This window comes from Sapajus apella, unplaced genomic scaffold (assembly GCF_009761245.1).
Source record: "Sapajus apella isolate SASKATOON/1434 unplaced genomic scaffold, GSC_monkey_1.0 scaffold131, whole genome shotgun sequence".
Classification (NCBI taxonomy): domain Eukaryota; kingdom Metazoa; phylum Chordata; class Mammalia; order Primates; family Cebidae; genus Sapajus; species Sapajus apella.
The window spans coordinates 1,507,955-1,526,332 of record NW_022437071.1 but is presented as its reverse complement, the minus strand read 5'-3'; positions in this window follow the sequence as shown (position 1 = coordinate 1,526,332).

The following is an 18,378-nucleotide window of genomic DNA, read 5'->3' as shown; positions in this document are numbered from 1 at the left end:
TTCGTACTTTGCCATCATTCAAGTTTATAGTCTTAAAAACTAGATAGCAATTTATGCATATATTTAAAAGTACATTAAGGTGCTGTTCCTGTGTTGACTTCTTTTTCATAAATTCAGAAGAAAAATATAGAAAAAATGGCAGTATCAAAAATGCATAGGAATATTCTCTTACATAACATTTGAACTTACCAAATAGACTGAGAATCATTATCAATGGAACACTAATGTAAAATGAGCATGTCTTATAGGGTTATTTTATTTTTATCACTCAAATTTGGACTTCTTTTTCATAAAATCAGAAAATAATAGCAAAAAATGGCAGTATCTAAAATTGCATACTAATATTCTGCTTTACATGAGAGGTGAAATTTACTTATAAAATACACAGAATCAGTATCATTGAAACACTAACATAAAAATGAGCAGTTGTCCCATAAGACTGCTTTTATAAAATAAAATGTTTGAAAATCAGATATCCATGAGAGCTGGATAATATTCATACAAAAGTTGTTTTAGATATGTTAGAACAACTAAAAACAATATTAAATTAGTGGTATAATTATTTACTAAAAATATAGAAATTAAGGAAAAACAAATTACACTAGCTCTTTTCAAAAATATGTATACTACTAGAATGAGAAGTTAAAAGTGTGTGTGTTCATTCACAGAAGGTTGAAAAAGCTGCAAAACATTGTGTTTAAATAATATATATTTAAACATTGTCACAATTTCCAAAATTAGAGTTTATAACATGCCCATATTTTTTCAGAAAAAAGCTTTAAACTGATTATCGTAGTATAATGTGATCTAATAATTTATTTAAGGTTAGTAACATTCCTTCAAAGAATAACTGTGCTAATAATTTTTAAGCCATGTGTAATTATCAAGATTCTCACTCAAAAAATGTATTTATTTTACTTTCCTAGACAGTGGAAAAAATAATTTTTATCAAAGTATGTTTTCAAATTTCATCCAAGACAAATTAAAGTGCTAAAAATTGAAAATATTTTATAAATCACTGTGAACAATATTACTGAATCATCTAGAGTATGATCAAAGCCAAACATTTTTCCATATAAATAGGCTAAATGAATACAAATTGTTTCTTTCACTATGAAGAACTCAACACATATTGCAAATTCTAAATTCACAGCAATTCTCCAGGTAGAAGTTGATGGTTTTGAGCTGATTAGAAAACAAATGTAAGATAGATTTCCTATATTCAGTATAAGGCCAAATCTAAAAGAGGCCACATGAAAAGAAAATATAGTCATATAACAAAGCATTCATAGTTTAATTGGCAATAACATCTTCAGCTTAGGTTCCTGATTTTTTTAAGGTTATATAATTCACAGGATTTTGGGGATTGAATATGTGACACAAAAGACTCTAGAGAAAAATAAAATCAAATAATTTATTGAAATGAATAAAAAACAATATTATATCTAAAATGATTTATACATAATTTCAATGCAATATCCATGTTTTAAAATTTAATTTTACATTTTTTAAATTTAAATAGAGTTATATATTTTATTTAAGTAATAAAATTGTCAAGGAATATATAAAATGATAGTTAATGCCTAGGAATATAATAAAAATATTTTAATGCTTCCTCAATATATTTTTGATTCAAAATTATTTAACAAAGTAACTAAGAATGACATAAATTGAAAATGTAGAACAAATTATAAGAAATTTATGATTGCTAATCACATAAATTATATTTATTTGTGACATTTATAAATTATGAGTGCTGTTTAAATGATTTGATATAACAGTTAATCAAAGGTTACTTCAACCTTTCTGAGAAAAACAATTTGAAATTTTACTATAAACGATATTACTTATCCATCAAAAATAATCTCTTACAACCTCCATATGAACTATAATTTGCAAATTAAAAATGTATGCTGGTATTTATTGAACACATCTAAATTTGGTAATATTTTAATCTCTTACAATATAAGGGATAACACAAAGTATAAAATGAAACATTTTAAATAACATTCTATGGCATTCTAACTGATAGGCCTAATAAGTTGTTAAACATTTTCCCCTATAAGTTTGTTGCTTTGAAGAACATAGTGACCTTACAAAATTACTTAAGCTCCATTCAATTTTATGAACTCTTTCTAATGAAAAAATAATCTGCTTACATTACACTGATAAAGGATAATACATGTTATTAGAATTAAAATATCTTACTTGGTTAAATTTTCATTTCATAATTCAGTTTTTATTTTTCTTCTGTTATTCTACACCACACCCGGTTAAATTATGCTAAATGTTATCTCTACACATGAACTTAATGAAGATTATTTCCATGGCAACTGGTACAACTTTTCAGTAAATAATAGCTTTGAAGGTGCTGTATCTTTGGGTTTATGTTTTGGGTTATTCCATTAACCCTAAAAGACTTTATATTTATTTTTTCTTGGAAGGACTTAATTTGAAGAACAAAAGTAAAGATCAGAGTTAAGCTAAAATAGATATTTCTCTTTTTTCCTCTGAGAAATATCTACAGATACACAGTGACATGCATACACCCTGTATTACACAATTGATAATTTAAAACTAAATCAAACCAGTTATTTCCAGATATGAGTTATATTTCAAAGATATTTTTTCCATTGGTAAAATATATTCATTCACATTTGCCTTCACAATTATTTATTCCTTAAGGATTATACCTGTTTTGTTTACTCTAAAGCAAGAAAAGCACATCAGATTTACCTTATAGATGCCATAGACTGTTTAATTTTTAATATGGTTTAATTTGTATTCTTATCTATATATAATTTGATAATAAATAATAAGTAATTATTTTATTTTTTATCTCAATGAATATTGATTAGATTTTCTAATGTGGTAATTATCTAGAAGAACATTGAAAATAGACTAGCAAGCAAGAAGACATTGGCCCTCCTCTCATGAAGAAAGCATTTGCTTAGGTAACATTACAATTTCATGTAAGGGTAATTTTATCTTCTCATATGAATGCAGAAGACTGAGATAAGTAATAAGACATAATAGAGTCACACATATTAAAGTAGTAAACATACATGAGTCTATCAAGGTTTAAAGTGCTTCAAACATGTCATAGGGAAAATCCAGCATACAAAATGCTGCCTCAGTTGAGAGAACAGCCTTGAACAACGGAAATGAACAGTTCTGTTAAAGATTTCTACATTTCTGTGCCTTTCAATTTCTGTTTTCCTGACACCATGTTGCAGGTCTGAAATAGGCCTATAAGTCATTCTTTTCCATGTGTTTTTGACCTTACCGAATCATTTGTGGTTATTTTTCCAGCTTCTTGGTTGATGAATTACATACTGTCCATTTTTTTCCCCGTTTCTCTAGAGAGCACAATACCCATCTTTACCTGCGTATATATAGACTGCACTTTGTCATACAGAACTACATTAACTTGATTTTTGTTTTTTCGTGATGGAGTCTTGCTCTGTTGCCCAGGCAGGAGTGTAGTGGTGTGATCTCAGCTTACTGCAAACTCCGCCTCCTGGGTGCAAGTGATCCTCCTGCTTCAGCCTCCAGAATAGCTGGAATTACAGTCGCCCACCACCACACCAAGCTAATTTTTGTATTTTTAGTAGAGATGGGGTTTCACCTTGTTGGTCAGGCCGATTTCGAACTCCTGACCTCATTTCTTTCCACTAAGCCCCCACCTCAGTGTATCTTGTAAACAAACATTGCCTTTAAAAAAAATGGTTCCTTAACTTGGAAGAACATTGCTCCTGAAACCACTAGCATCAAAAAAGTTACTCAGCATACCAAATGCATAATTGCATCCTTGGAAGTCCTTTATAATCCTAACTTTTGTAGCCAAATATATCCTTCCACATAAAAATAGCATGTAACTTGTGTGTCTTATTCATGAAGATTTAGAAATTAATTATACAGAGTAAACATGGATTCGTTTCATTGAACTCACTTGGAACCTAAAAAAAATATATAAGATAGAACTATGACAAGTAATTGAACAACTTTTTTTTTGAAATCCTAGCAAGACCCAGGTTTAAAAAGTAAATTAAACTCAGAGAGTAGATCACTATTAAATAAGCGTATGAAAATGTTCAACCTTAATTGTGATAAGGAAAATGAAAAAATTACTACATAAATACAATTTTATAGCCACTATGTTAAGGAAACATATAGCTTGAAAGTACCAAAAATGAGCAAGTAAAATATGATGGCAAGTTGTGAAATACTAATACTTAAGAGTGTAAATTTCATAACCACATTAGAAAATAATCATGCTTTATCTTGAAAATTTGGATATGGTCACTCGATAACTCCTTATTCCAGTTTTGTGTATATTCATTATAGATATTCATATATGCACACCAAAACTGTCCACAGTTGCCCATATCAACAATGTTTATAACAGCAAAAACTTAGAAACCTATCAAATATCTATCAATATGAGCACTTAAATTTTGGGAACAGAACACTTAGGATCTCAAAGGGAAAGGTAGAAAGAAAGCAAAATTTGCAGATATATGTAGCAGTTGTTTGTGGTGAGGAAAAATAAAAAAGTAATTATAACTATGAAATATTTGAATTATAAGATTATATATTTCTAATTACAGTTTGCTGTATAGAGGTTAGACTTTTAGATAAAACATTTGTGCTTGTGAATTTAGATAAATTAGTAAACAAGTTTACCAATAAAAAAAAGTTAATATGTTAGTATGAATTGTAAATTTTATATTAGTGATCAATCAATTCCCACTGGATTATTGACAATTGTCTACATCAAGGGAGGCTTAAGTTATTTGTTTATTCTACTTCTTGGACTTTTACTCTTGATCTGCTTTATAATTCTAGACTATAATAGAGCAATTTAGATGAAGCATATTCTACTCACTGTATCGACAGTTTATCTGATATTCAGTCTTACACATTTTCTGTCCCTCAAAGAAGTATTGCTCTTTTAGAAAATATTTTATAGGGGTAGGGAGGAGAGGTAGAAATAAGAAAAAGATTATGTTGGATGTAATTACCAGTTTATTAGTGGAAGATTGTTCCAGGCAAAGTTAAGAAATGGGCTAGAAAGAGAAGAAGGTGTGCAGTGGCTGCTTTACCTGGTTTCTTATTCTCTAATAATTATTAGAGACTCACAACGTCTGAAAGCTACTCAATTTTTGAACTGCCGATTGATTCTGGTAATTTTTTTCCCAATCCTTCTTTTTGTCTGGACTTGAAGATCATTTTGTGAAAAATTTATGAAGAGTCATTTTTTAAGTCTTCATCAAATTTAATATAAATAATTACTGATAAATATTAAGTAATCTTAGAAACTGAGCAAAGGGAAAAATACATTTTTGAAGTCAGAGAAGGGGCCATTATGAAATGTCAGAGCCCTCATCATCATATTTATTATTAATATATTTAATAAAATAAGGATAAAATAGTGTCAGTAATTATCCGATAACTCTTCCCAAGATTTAAGTAGATACTAGTTTTACGGGGTTAATATAAGCACACTATTCTATGAAGTTCTTTACACACGCCATTTATAAATCTTCATAGCCACCCATCCTTTAACACACTTCAAGGGGCTGCCTGAATAATTCTTCCAGAACTTATCTCGAGTAAGGTTGTTAAAGACCCCATATCATGAATGCAATGAGCATACCTTAATCTTAATTTGCCTTGCCCCCACTTTAGCACCTTATAGGGTTGGGCATGATTTTCTTTAGAAATATTATTTCTTTTGAATTTTCTATTTCCATAAAATGCCATTTTAAGATTTCCAGCTATTTTTCTGGACATCCTTTTATAGTATCTTGTCAGTTTCTCTTCATTTATACATTCATTAATGATTAGAAGTTTTCTGAAATCTGTAGTGGACTTTTAAAACATTTAATGTGCTTCTACTCTCATTGTTTGAATTATAAGCTCTTTGTGAAAGCTCTCGTATTCACATCTCCAGCTGGGATTGCTCCAGGGCCTACATATGCAGCTTCTTACTGACATCCGCCCTGAACTGTTCCACAGGGAGCATTTAGCACCAATCTCCTCTCCAAACATATACACTTTCTGTGTTCCCTAAATCAAGAAATTACATCATGGTTTACATAATGATTTTCCCTCAGCCCCAAATCTGGAATTATTCTCGATTCTCTTAATTGTCATCAATTCTATTACAAATCCAGTTTACTCTATATCATACACACCTCTGAAGTCCACCCACCGTTTTGTTCCTCATTGTCAAGTGGCCATGATTTCTCCTCTGGATTATTGTAATATTCTCTTTAGTAATGTTTCACAATTAACTCTTTCTACTTTATTATTTATTCTTCATTCTTTATTTTATTTTATTTTATTTTTTTTTTTTTGTGAATGTAAAACTGATGGTTGTCTGATATACAGAACAATTCAAGGTCCTCCTAGGGATATTTGAACAGACATAAAATCTAGCCAATAATACCATCCAGGGTTTTTTTTCTGTCTGATTTTCCAGGATCTTTTCACATATCTATTCCTTTTTCTCTCCCTGTCTTAGTGATACTGACTTTCATTTGGTTTCTCTATTTGTCATGATCTAGGCCAGTTTTTCTGTACCTGAGAAGACGTGTAACTCCTACTGTTCCTTTATAGGGGCACTTGCATAAGAACACAAACTGATATAGACTTTTCTATCAATTCTTCACATAGAATGCTGAAATTAACTTCTTTGTAATCATCATAATTGAAATTTATTACATGATAAATATATATTTTCTATGATATTGGAGGTTTTTATTAGCACAGCACCTGCGGTAGTCTTGTTCATCATTATAGTCTAAATACAAAGCTTGATAAATTGTAGGCATCAAATAAAAAGATATTTGAATGAAAATGAATAAATTAAAAACCTCTATATAAAGAGAATAATTAAAAGTACTTCACTGAAGAAAAAACACAGAGGCCCAATTTAATTTAAAAATTTACTAAACCTTAAAAGGAAAAAAAATGTGTTATCTTTTATTATTCTGAAATTAAATCTAGTGTGGATCAGCCAGGGCCCACAACCAGTGAGGTAAGTACTTATAAAACCTTGAAGAAATCAAAATGGAGCAAAATGTTCCCTAGAGTTTAGAAGACTAGTGTCTTTCAGGTGTATACATTTTTGAAATTTTATTTCTGTTCTTTTAAAATTATTATTCAGATTTTATTGCATAAAATAAAATGTATTTTATATTTTTACCTCTATGAATATCTCTTCTAATAAAAATTTTTTTCTAATAAAAATACTTAAACACAGATATTTTGTATATTTATCTAGTGTTTTATCTCTAATCTTATGTTTAGCAGTTATTAATATTCCTTTAGCACAACATCATAGGTTTCTTAGACAGATATTTCCACAACTAGGAGTCCTATACTGGAAACGCTGTATATACTGCCCTACATCTATTATACTTTAACATATTTAAGCAATTTGTTGAATTCTTATTTGTTAAATGTTCTTTTTCCATCTTCTGGCTGGGTTCAGTGGCTCATGCCTGTAATCCCAGCACTTTGGGAAGTTGAGCTGGGCAGATCATTTAAAGTCAAGTGTTTGAGACCAGCCTTGCCAACATGGTGAAACCCCTTCTCTACTAAAAATAGAAAATTAGTCAGTGTGGTGGCACACACCCCTAATCCCAGCTACTCAGGAGGCTGAGGCAGGAGAATCATTTGAACCCAGGAGATGAACATTACAGTGAGCTGAGATCAGGCTATTGCACTCTAGCCTGGGCAACAGAGATACTCAGTCTCAAAATAAATAAATAAAATAAATAAATAAATAAATAAAAGTAAATAAATTTCCCATCTTCTATTAAATTTCTGTTTTCAGAATTGATCATCTATATTTTCTTGCCTTTCATCCTTTTAAACATCTTAGCCAATTACTTCTGTACTCCATTTTTGTTTAATATATTCATTATTAAATGAATTAATAAATTCATTATGAAATGAGGAGTGATTCTCATAATGCTGAATATCTTGCTATATTAACATAGTCTGTTGATCTTACTGCCTGAAGTACACTTTTAATCTTCAACTTTCTTGTACGAATTTTAAATCTGCTTATTATACTAATATGTACCTTTTAGTATTTTAATGTTGTTGCAATTTATTCTTCCGATTAATATTGAGTAGGCTACAAAATACATTGTATTTCATACTAAGGTTTTACATACAGAATAAACATTTTATATACTTCTTTAGAATAAGTTACTAAAATTTCTAGATGCAATATAGTTGAAGGAATATAATGAAGTCCTTGAGTGCAAACTAGTTAATTTTAGATATATTCAATGTTTTATAAAATATTCAATAAAAAATGGCATAAATGTATTTTTAAAAGATATTAACACAAAGACTAGAAGTTTGCATAGATTAATACATGAAAAGTAACTCAGTTTTTATTTGCAAAAAGAATAATTGTTTTTAAAGAGATAGTTTGGTTTTAAGTTGTGTCTTTTGACTCATTTCATTGACATGGTACTCTTGATTAACTCTTAAATTAACAGTTTTTCTAAGAATATATAGACACATTAGATAGGCACAACAACATATAGACACAACATTATATAGACACAACATTACATAGACACAATAACCCAATACCGTTTTATTTATATATGTTGAAGTTCAAGTAAATAAGATATACTTAAGCTGAACTGTAATACTTTCTGCAAAACGTGTCCAATGAAGCACCTTTGTTGAAAAGTTTGCTATTTCTTCCAAATGCCATAACCAAATTTCATTTAATTAATGAAGCTTTTTTTTAAATTAAACTTTAAGTTCTGGGGCATATGTGCAGAATGTGCAGGTTTGTCACATAGGTATACACGTGCCATGGTGATTTGCTGCATCCAATCCTCTGTCATCTATATTAGGTATTTCTTCTTATGTTAGCCCTCCCCAATCCCCTCATTCCCTGTTATCCCTCCCCTAGCCCCCACTCCCAACAGGCTCCAACATGTGATGTTCCCCTCTCTGTGTTCATGTGTTCTCATTTTTCAACACCCACCTATGACTGAGACCATGCGGTGTTTTATTTTCTGTTCTTGTGTCAGTTTGCTGAGAATGATGGTTTCCAGCTTCATCCATGTCCCTAAGAAGAACACAAATTCATAAAACTGCCTGCTCAAGTGGCTCCTTGACCCCCTTTAGCCTGACTAACAGACACCTCATACAGGAGAACCCTGGCTGACGTCTGACAGATACCCTACTGGGACTAAGCTTCCAGAGGAAGGAATAGACAGCAATCTTTGCTGTTCTGCATCCCCCACAGGTGATTCCCAATCAAGCAGGGTCTGGAGTGCACCTTCAGAAGACCTTTAGCAGAGCGGTGCAACTGTTAGAAGGAAAACTATAAAACAGAAAGAAATAGCTTCAACATCAGCAGAAAGAATGTCCACTCAGAGAACCCATCCAAAAAGTCACCAACTTCAAAGACCAAAGCTAGATAAATCCACAAAGGTGGGAAGAAACCAATGCAAAAAGGCTGAAATCAGCAAAAACCAGAAGATCTCTCCTTCTCCAAGGGATTGCAACTCCTCACCAGCAAGGGAACAAAACTGGATAGAGAAGGAGTTTGACAAATTTACAGAAGCAGGCTTCAGTAGGTGAGTAATAATAAACTTCTCCGAGCTAAAGGAGCATGTTCTAATCCAATGCAAGGAAACTAATAACCTTGAAAAAAGGTTACACAAAATGCTAACTAGAATAACCAGGATAGAGAAGAACATAAACAACTTGATAAGATGAGAAACACAGCACGAGAACTTCATGAAGCATACACAAGTTTCAATAGCCAAATTGATCAAGTGAGCAAAAGGATATCAGAGATTGAAAATCAACTCAATGAAGTAAAGCAAGAAGGCAAGTTTAGAGAAAATGAGTGAAAAGAAATGAATAAATCTTCCAAGAATATGGAATTATGTGAAAAGATCAAATCTACCTTTAGTCTGCATACCTGAATGTAATAGGGAGAATGAAACCAAGTTGGAAAACACTCTTCATGATATTATCCAGGAGAACTTCCCCAACTTAGCAAGGCAGGCCAACATTCAAATTCAGGAAATACAGAGAACACCACAAAGGTATTCCCTGAGAAGAGCAATCCCAAGGCACATAATTGTTGGATTCACCAAAGTTAAAATAAAGGAAAAAATGCTAAAGGCAACCAGAGAGAAAGGTCAGGTTACCTACAAAGGGAAGCCCTTCCTACTCACAGCGGATCTCTTGGCAGAAACCCTATAAGCCAGAAGAGAGTGAGGGCAATATTCAACATCGTTTTAAAAAAAAAAAGAATTTTCAACCCCAAATTTCATATCCAGCCAAACAAAGCTTCATGAGTGAAGGAGAAATAAAGTCTTTTACAGACAAGCAACTGCTGAGGGATTTTGTCACCACCAGGCCTGCCTTATGAGAGCTCCTGAAGGAAGCACTAAACATGGAAAGGAACAACCAATACTAGCCACTGCAAAAGCATACCAAAATGTAAAGACCATAAACACTATGAAGAAACTGCATCAACTAATGAACAAAACAACCAGCTAGCATCAAAATGACAGGATCAAATTCACACATAACAATATTAACCTTAAATGTAAATGTGCTAAATGTCCCAATTAAAAGACATAGACTAGCAAATTGAATAAAAAGTCAAGACCCATAGGTGTGCTGTATTCAGGAGACCCATATCACATCCAAAGACACACATAGGCTCAAAGTAAAGGGATGGAGGAAGATTTACCAAGCAAATGGAGAGCAAAAAGAAGCAAGGGTTATAATCCTAGTATCTGATAAAATGAACTTTAAACCAACAAAGATCAAAAGAGACAAAGAAGGGCATTACATAATGGTAAAGGGATCAATGCAACAAGAAGAGCTAACTATTCTAAATATTTATGCACCCAATACAGGAGCACCCAGATACATAAAGCAAGTTCTTAATGACCCACAAGGAGACTTAGACTCCCACACAATAATTAATGAAACTTTTAATGTAATTTTACCTTATTTTCCTTTTAGGTTAATAGTTATCAAACATGTGGCAATGCTGGAATTTAGCAGAGCATTGTGCTTCTAGAAAATAACAAATGTTAAGAAATCTCTTCACCATTTTGTGTGTCCAAGGACCACCCACTTTTTACATATGCTGAGAACTAACCATCTACACTATTCAGGTAAGGCTCACAGTCCACTCTGCCCCTTGACTCTCCCATGTCTTGGGGATGACTCCCTTGTACCTGAAGCTATACTATACTAAGCCTCCTTTCTTTCTTGAAGATATTTGTCATTAATGATTGTTCTTTCTATTGCAATAGCCTGAATAAAATCATCTTCATAATTTTTCAGTACATATTATATCTGACTAAAGAAAAGTTATAATTTGGCATATACTAATAATTTTAGTCTTTTTATTTTTGAATTATTCTATCTTTCCAAATGCATAGTAAAATGTATCTTTTTTTTTTTCCAAGATAGAGCCTTGCTCTGTTGCCTAGGCTGGAGTGCAGTGACATGATATCAGCTCACTGCAACCTCTGCCTTTCAGATTCAAGCAATTTTCCTACCTCAACCTCCTGAGTAGCTGGGATTACAGGCACCCACCACCACATCTGGCTAATTTTTGTATTTTTAGTAGAGACAATATTTCACCATGTTGGTCAGGTTTGTCTCCAACTCCTGACCTCATTATCTTACCACCTCGGCCTCCCAAAGTGCTGGGATTACAGGCATGAGCCAACATACCCAGGTGTAACATGTAATTTTAAATAAAGTTATAGACATAAGTTTAAATGGTAATATATATGTATGTGTATGGACATGAAAATATACTGCATTAGTCTGTTCTCATGCTGCTAATACATACATACCCATGACTGAGTAACTTATAAAGGAAAGAGGTTTAATTGATTCACAGTTCCAAGTGTGTAGGGGAAGCCTCACAATCACAGCAGAATGCAAAGGGGAAGCAAGACATATCTTCCACAGCTGCAGGCAAGAAAGCTTGTGTAGGAGAACCCCCTTTGTAAAACTATAAGATCTTTTGAGACTAATTCACTATCACAAGAACTGCATGGGAAAGATCTAACCCCAGGATTCAATTACTTCCCACCAGGTTCCTCCCACAACACATGGGAATTATGGGAGCCACAATTCAAGATGAGATTTCGGTGGGGACACAGCCAAACCATATCATACACACATATTATTCACCTGAATTAAATAAAAGCAAGTAATACAAAGAAGATAAACATTAAATTATATGGAATAATTTTCATAAACTTTATGTATGTACACAGTTGCATACACACAAACAGTTTAAGGTGGCAACATGAAAAGATTAGATAGAAATTAATAATTTTAATATCTTTAACTAAATGTAACTATTTAAAAATCCAAAATAGGTTCTTGAAATCTTTATATGTTTTTATTTGGATTCAGCAAAATCTTTTGATGTTAAAATGTTAGCACCACAAAGCACCTCAATAAGAGCCTAACAAAAAACTTAAAGAGTAATACGGGCAGAAATCTCTCTTTATTTAAAAAAGTTATTTGTTTATAAAAGTTTTCTTTTCCTGATGGTGGAATACAGAAATGAAGCTCAGATTTTGCTTAGTGACATAGCCAAGTCACATTCCAGATATAGATTTTTATTCTACCATAGAGTTAATAATGAAGACATGTAGGTTTCCTATTAGGCCTTTGTGCCCAAAGTTTAAATTAAAAAGAAAAAAAAGAGAGAGATCCTGTATCTTATAATACCTTCCCTTCTCTTAGCAACCACATTATTGGAATTCAAACTGCTAACATTCTAAAATCCTCTTTTTAAAAAAAGGATAGAACATGCTGAAGAAAAGAGTTATGATGAGAAAATACATGGGAACAACATGCCTATGTAGTGCGGAAGTCTGCACAACTAAGCCATTCAGAGTAGAGGGAAAAAAATAAGATTCCAAAGATCCAATAAAGTCAATTTTTAAAAACATATAAATCAGTTCCTATGTTTTTGATCAAGTTCAATTTTCTCTTTCCTTAATCATATATTAAGATAATCTAAGATAAATTAACTTGTCTTATATTTCTCAAAGCAGCAATAAGTATAAAAAATACCCTAATAATAATCAGAACATAAAATTCACTCAGAAGAGTTTTCAGAAAATATATCTCCAAATAGAGTGAACAAAAACATTTTATAATAATTGTTGCTTAAAACCAAATACTTAAAAAATAAATTTATTAAAATTATAATAGCAACATTGCTAAAGAGTATACCTAAATAAATCTAGAAAACAGTTCATTGTTTCCTATCAAAAATAAACATGTATTTATATATTTGACAATTATATTAAATGGCAATTATATTAAATTTGACAAAAATAACAGCCACAGAAGGCACAGTCTTTGTAATATTTTAGTATAAGTGACAACAAATTATTAAAGAATATGTTTTTTAATTGGTGAGAAATATACCAAATAGTTGATTGCAGCAGGATGGGGCAGCATCAAAGCCTCTAGTTTAATTTTTTTGTGTGTGTGACAGTATCCCTGTTGCCCAGGCTGGAGTACAATTACCTGATCTTGGCTAACTGTAACCTCTGTCTCCCAGGTTCAAGCTATTCTCCTGCCTCAGCCTCCCAAGTATCTGGGATTACAGGCACTTGCCACCACACCTAACTAATTTTTGCATTTTTAGTAGAGACGGGGTTTCACCATGTTGGCCAGGCTGGTCTTGAACTCCCGGCCTCCAGTGATCTGCCCACCTCAGCCTCTCAAATTGCTGAGATTACAGGCATGAGCCACTGCACCCAGCCTCAAATTTAATTCTTAAGTGAGTCAGTCAGTTATAGTTCTACTCAAATCTTTGAGTACACCTAAAATTTCATCTAATGTTTATTATCTTTCATTGTATGCTAAAACAGCTTGAAGATCCATATGATTTTATAAATAATAATCTATAAAACAAAACAAGAAAATTAAGAGTTTACATTTTAAAGTACCCACATTCACCTACAGTTGATGAATTTACTGTTAGAGTGAAAAACAACAGAATTTTGATGAATTCTGAAATGGTTCCACCCTATCCAAACAAGCTGTGTTAATGTGTGTATACATTTCTTAATAGGTAAATTACTAAAATTGCTACAAATACCAAGGCTTACAAATTTCCATTGAGTGTAGCCTCTGTCAAAACTTTACTGTTTATTGATGAATTTTGTTACTATAAAAGAAAAAGATATCTTCTAATTGAAAGATATCAAACACAAAATGTTGAATTATAAAAGCAGCCTCAATCAAATAATAATTTTTACTCAGCGCCAAAATTTACATGTTCACAGGAAGTAAGCAAGCATTGGGCATGGATAAAGCATTCTTTTCCTTGAGCATCCCAAAACCAACAGATGTAGAAACTAAAAATATCCTTTTCCCCTTATATTAGCATGTATTTCAATTTTGGATTAAGAACTTTTGACAATATATGCAGGAACACCATTCACAAAAGGAAACTATTATGGCTTTGGAGATTTTTTCTTTTATATACTGTTGATTGCATTGAGAAAAAAAATTATATTTAGGTTTCTCCCTATTTTCAAGCCAGCCAGCCATACTCAATTCATATAATATTTTATTTTAAATTATAACAAATCTAGACCATGATATTATCTCCTGCTCCAAACAACATCCTTTTCCTAGTTTGTACCAATAACATGTTTATTAATGGTATTTATATTAGGTATTATTAGGAGGTCATTATAATTTTACAAGAATGTCTTATTGAGAAAATGTATTCCCTCTTTTATGTTAATCCTTTCCTACCTAGCATCACATAAGATAATGGAGGTGTGATTTTTTCCAGTAATTTTTGCTAGTTTAATAAATGGCATAAACAACTTTCTCAACCACATCCATTTTGAAATTATGCTTAGTATTTTAATACAAAGGAATAAGATAGCATAATACTGCTGAATCTACTATGCATTACATTTCATGATTCTTTATTATTGTTTTGATGAAAGAATAAATAAAAATATCTTTGTCTAGTTTTGATATCCTGAAAGTTTATCATGTTTTTTTCTTGCCTAGAATGAATAACCTCTGATATTGGGGAAGTCCTTGATTCTTTTACTTTAATCATAAAATGTATTAGATTATCTCTTCATGTATGTATGTTTGTATGTATATATGTGTGTGTGTAGTAAATCAAAATAAGTTGAAAAACAATATTATCTGATAACCTCTAAATATTACAATAATATATAGAATTGATATTTTCAAATATCAATTCTCTGGATAATGTATAGAATTGATATTTTCAGATATATTTTATTTTTCAATTGGCGGTAGCACTGCTGTCAAGCTCAAAGTCTCCAAATACATTCTTCATGGGCCTGTGTGCAATAGAAGATAATGCAGAGACCATTATTTTCCCTTTTGCCTCTTGGTAATACATAGGCAAGAGGCTTGCCAAAAAAATCGGATCTTATTCCTCAGATCACAAATCCTATAAATAAACAGATACTGTCTCAAATATCAATATGCTGCAATTGAGATCTGAAAGATGTCTCTAAAATGTTTCTTAAGTATCTCTATTTCTGGTATTTGTACCTTGTTAGATGTTCTGTTTTTGAGTGTGACGTGGACTCTGAAATGCCACCAGCTAATAAAATACTGCATATATTGTGAGGCATTACTTGAAAGACTACAAAATTAACTGTTGACTTTCATCTAAGATGCTCTTCCTCACTCTCTTGCTTGCTCACTTTCTGGGAAAACATTTGTCATACTGCGAGAAACCCTATGAAAAGTCCCAAATTGCAAGAATTGAAAGAAGCTCCAGACAATAGCCAGGTAGAACCTGAGCCTTTCATCCAACATCTTTGAAGAACTAAATATTGCCATGAACCAAATGAATGAGCTTGACATGCCACCCTCCCCAGGCTGCCCTTCAGATAAAACTCCAGCCCTGGCCAAAAGTGTAATTGAAAAAACAAGAAAGTTTAGCCAGAGGTATTCAGCTGATCCACATTCAGAATTCTGTCACTAGAAACTGTAGTTTTAAGCTAATTAATTTGGAATAAATTGTTATTTAGCAATAGAAAACTGATATAATCTTCAACCCATTGTTAGGATATATGGAGCTTAAGGAAAAATGCAGTTTTATAGAGATACAGTGAGAAGCTGCAGAATGGCGTGCATAGGTGGAAAGTAATTAGGGAACTGGGGCATGTGAATACAGTTAAACTGTTTGAGCCTTTTAGGTATATATTTGCTTTAGTGGGATAAATACATTTTAAAAGTCCAGGATGGCACAGACACAGACATTTATAATTTTTATTCAATTACCTCATATTTTATTTCAGTGTTAAATACTCATCTATGTTAAATCAACTATGCTCATTGGATTATTTTACTTTTATTTAAATTTTATTATCTGGTACTTATCATATAAAATATGCAAATCAAAGTCCTGTCCTTCAGCAATCAATAAGGTAAGAGAGAATAACGACAAGTTAAGTAGAATTTTATGATAAGTTAAAATATAAATAGACTTCACTTTGCATGCTAGTGTGAGACCATAACAATTACTATGAATGCTGAAACTGTTCAAAACAACCTTAATAATCAATGGAAAAAATTTGATTGTTCCATGACCTACAAAATATTTGTTAAAAAATGTAAAGTGTCATACTGTGGGTGATAAAAATATGTAGGAAAATAAAAATATAGTAAAACTAATATTTATTTAGTTCACTATAATTTTTAAAATTAAAAAAATAAGTGTTTTATTTCTTTAAAAATACTTATCAAGAATAGTTTGAATATTGATTGCCTTCTTGTATAACTTACAGCACTAAGCAAGCATCTTTTTGTATGCCTTGGAGAACTGTCATACTTCTTTCTAAATTTGGATTGGTTCCCAATATTATATTTTATTCTTTACACTTTCAATATTAAGAAATATTTCTGAGAGCTAGTTGAATGTTATTTTTATTGTGGTGTTTTTACTGCCTGTAGGGTACCTCTAGTCTTTTACCATAATCAGCTTCTTTATTTACATTGATAAGTTCACCATCACTAAATTACCCTGGATGCATATTTAGGTTTTCAAGCAGTGGCAGTGTCAACATTGTCATAATCTACCATTTCACTTGTAATGTCTACATAATGTTATATAAATATTATATATTACATAGAGAGATTATATATAACACTATAATATATTACATATTATATATGTAAAAGGCAAATAAATCTCAGGACTCCAAAATCATTACGCCAGAGGAAAAGTCAAAATGGGAACTATGTCAGAGAAACATACCTTCCATTATGTTTCTAAATATGATTGCTAAAAATATAAAAAGTTACATATCTCTCTTACAATTTGCCCACAAGGAAATTCTTTGTGGACAAAGGACAGACTGAACTCAAAATCATCCCTCTGAGGCTCACCTGTGAAAAATGCGTATCTGTTTTCTTCCTCTGCCTTATTAGTTATGTAAAAATGCAGATTAACTGAGCCAGACTAAATTTGTCTTCAGTGGAAAGCTGATCAGGAGCTCAAATTGTGTATTCAATGGAAGGCTAATCAAGGACTGAAAATAATACAACTTTTTGACTCTTATCTACTTCTAATTTTGAAGCCCCCACTTAGAGTTATTCCACCTTACCAGATCAAATAAAAATACATCTTACACATATTGATTAATGTGTCTTGTCTTCCTAAAATATATAAAAGCAAGCTATATGCTGATCACCTTGGGCACATGTCATCAGGACCTCCTGAGGCTGTGTCATAGGCGTATCCTTAACCTTGGCAAAATATTAAACTTTCAAAATTGATTGAGGCTTTTCTCAGATAGTTTTTGGTTGACACACAATAATATATATAATACAATAATGGTATTATGCTACCAATATGTGCTGTATTCTATTAAATACTGCATTATATTAATATATAATGGTATTGTAAGTCAAGTAAGCCTATCACTAGGAGATAAGAAAAAACATTACACATTTGTTATCTGTGTGTAAACTGAATCACAAGAATAGCTGTGATTACTCACCGATCAGGACATGAGTCTGTTATATACATAGTAACGTGTGGGGTGCAGAACCAGCAGCAAAGTTTATACTTTATGAAATTACAGTTTATATTTTGTCATAATTAAAAATTATTCTATGTTGTTTGGGGACTGGTGTTATTTCATCTAAATCATGAAAACTGAAATTTGTGCATATCAGTACCATGAAAAGTGAGGTTTTATTTACTTAAAACATGCACTTTCAGAACATCAAAGTCTTTACAATAATATCTCCTTGTATTTAAACTTACTTTTCTGCAGGAAATGGTTAATTCAGCAGGTC